This window comes from Petaurus breviceps, unplaced genomic scaffold (genome assembly GCF_028583685.1).
Source record: "Petaurus breviceps papuanus isolate PSGF00001 unplaced genomic scaffold, PetGlider_PUasm1.0 90692, whole genome shotgun sequence".
Classification (NCBI taxonomy): domain Eukaryota; kingdom Metazoa; phylum Chordata; class Mammalia; order Diprotodontia; family Petauridae; genus Petaurus; species Petaurus breviceps.
Window position 1 is genome coordinate 10,017,866 of NW_027187313.1, and position 3,342 is coordinate 10,021,207.

Here is a 3,342-nt window from a genome sequence, read left to right on the forward strand (position 1 = left end):
AGAGAGAGAGAGAGAGAGAGAGAGAGAGAGAGAAGGAGAGAGAGAGATAGAAGGAGGGAGAGAGAAGGAGGGAGAGAGAGACAGAGAGAGAGAGAGAGGAGGGAGAGAGAGAGAAGGAGGGAGAGAGATAGAAGGAGGGAGAGAGAGAGAGAGAAAAAAGAAAGAGAGAGAGAAAAGAGAGAGAGAGAGAAAGAGAGAGAGAGAGAGAAAGAGAGAGAGAGAGAGAACAACAACAACAAGAAGTTGACAGCACTTAAAATGATGAAGTCAAAGAAAGAGACTTAATTAAATCAAGTACCCAAGGAAATCCAATATGAAGACACCATCTAAAAAGCAATGGGATATCTTAGTGAAAAGAAGATCCCCCCCAAAATGATGAAAGATATCATAAATTATAATGAGGTCTCTAAAGGCAATTGAGATGTCAATATCTACCAATCCATACACCTACATTTTCATCTCTTTATTAAAAAGATCTATGCACATATTGAGGGCATCCTTGATGAAAATTTTGAAAGAAACAGGCATTTTTTTGGAAATTATTTTACTCAGTGGAACATAACTTTATTGTCATATAATTGAATGAAAGATTTAAAAAAAATGAGTCTGTTGTATTACTTGTTTGTTGATTACAAAAAAGCATTTGACTTACTAGAGAAAATTTGCCCCCAAGTCTCTCCTTCAAGGAATCTGTTGTGTGCATATTATCTCCAACCACTAGCATAAATGCACACAGTAGGCATTTATCACGTTTGTTAAATTGGGATAGGGTGAGGAAGGGAAGCCAACAAAAGAGACAGAAAAGGAGTGGTCAGAGAGTGGGAGACATAACAAAAGTTCACAAGTTCATGACGTTTTTAAAACTGGAATAGACCCCAGAGGTTATTTGGAATTTAAATAAATAGGTAATGAGTGATCCTAACTCATGGCAATACATTAGAGAAGTTTATATTTAACTTTGGGATTGATTAAATTTTTAGCAGGTTCATTTTTGCTTAGGCTGATGTTATAATCACAGTGTAGTCCCCGATCACACTCTGGCTGGGTTTTTACCGGCAAGAATACACAATGAGATAATTCACAAGAGGATGATCAAGAGCCAAAATGACATGTAGTCAACTCAGTTATGCACATGTGAATTTTCACTTTTATATAGAGCCCCAAGAGGTCTGAAAGCAAGTGGTAATTTCTTTTGGGAGAAAATATTTTCTCTATGAACTGGACATGAGCTACTTGGTTTAGATTTTTAAGGACAAACTGTTCTCTGTTAAAGCCAAACCTCTTGGCTTTTTGAGCAAACTCTGCCTCCTTGGCATTCTCTCACTCTTTAATTTTGCTAGTGAGAGAATTCACTCACATTTCAAAATAAAAATTTAGTGACACTTTCTTCACTGAAATCCTCTGAGTCATGTCTACCAATCCTTACTTCATGGGTTTAACCTAGACTTCAGAGAACAGGTTCTCTGTTCCCTTTGGGGAAAAGAATAAATGAATAGATGAAAATGATCTTTTTACAAAATAGATAGTTTTAATGTCTTCTTAATATGCATAAAATACAAATGTGTAGATCAAGCACTCAAATGATAGAATGAGATATGAGGAACAGACAAACTTCAGTTACTAAACTGTCTCTTCTTAACTGAGTTCTGGTTCCTAGGAGTAGTTTAAGTCAGAGGCATTGGACTAAAATTGGCAAAGTACATCCATATAGAAGGTCATTCATAATAAGGAATTTATTAGTAAATTATAGTATTACAATTTCTAATTTTAATATTTTAATTTTAAGAATAGATATAAAAGATCAAATGCCCCATTCAAAGTTTCTAACATTATTGAGATTTGTATAATTCCAAGCTCTATATCACAGGTAAGTTGCTGATTGCTAAAGAAATATTGTAAATGAATTAACAAAAACAACAATAATAATGGAGTATGATACAGAATAACATTGTATTTGTAGCTGCAAACCTTAAGTTCTAATTGCAACTTTATCTCTTATTACCTATATGACTGTAGGAAATGAACTTAGCATCTTTGGACCTCAGTTTCCTTATTTGTAAAAATGAAGGGGTTGGACAAGGTAATTTCCAAGGTCCCTCCCAACCCTACATTTATGATCCTATGAGCAACTAGAAGCTCACAATTTATAGAAAATGTATTTGAGAAATAGAAAATCTTCTAATAGGAAAAGACAATTATGATGTTTCAGTGTTACTGACCTAGGAATGTACCTAGGTGGTCATAATCCTCTTTTCTGATATATCCTTACTGGGAAGCAACCAAGAGAAAAACCAGAGAGAATAAATAACATGGTCATGCCTTTAATTAGCCTTGACTGTCAAACTCAATAGATAGACATATTGTAGTTATAACAAAGTAAAGGAATAGTCCAAGTAGCCCTAAGACCAAATGACCAATGAATATGAAGAAATGATTCTCAAAAGAAGAATTGCAAACTATTAGCAACCAAATAAAATATTACTCCAAATCACTAAAGAGAACAGAGTCAGATATTAAAATAACTTTTAGGTTTCACTGTGTACCTAGCAAATTGGCAAAGATGACAAAAGAGAGAATTAGTTGATATTTTATGGCATGGGGCTATGTGAAAACAGACACAATAAGACCCTGTTGGTGGAATTGTGAATTAATCCAACCAATATGGAAAACAATTGGAAACTATTTCCACAAAATAAGGGAAATGTCCATACTCTATCTGCAGATGTCATTGCTAGACATCTACCCCACAAAGGGAGGTTAAAGATGAAAAGAAAGAAAGGTCTCATCTACACCAAGATATTCATACCAAACACATTTGGTGGAAGCAAAGAACTTGAAATGAAGTAGGTGTCTGTTAATTGGAGAATAACTAAAAAAAAAAAGCCCCAAACAAACTGTGACATATGAATGTAATAGTATATTACTTTGTTATAAGAAACAAGATCTGTGAAGATTTCAGAGAGCTGTGGAAAGACATGGATTGATGCTCAATATAAAAAACAAAAAGCAAAAACAACAACAAAAGCAACCCCGATATGTGAAATGTCTACATACACCAACATAGAGAGAACAAAAGATTGAAAATGAATATTGTGTAATCATATTGGCCAAGCTTGGCCTTGGAGAAGAGAAAATGAATCACTCTCCTTTCATTGCTGAGGGGGGCACTAGGGAAGTTCAATAGGGTACATACAATAAAATGAGGTTAATGCATTAGTTAATGTTGATAAACTACATTTCCTTTTCTTACAAAAAAGAAATTTAAATTAAATTCTTACAAAAGATAGTTTTCTGGGTTGAGGAGGGGAGAAGAATATATCTGAGGGGTAGCTAGGTGGTGCA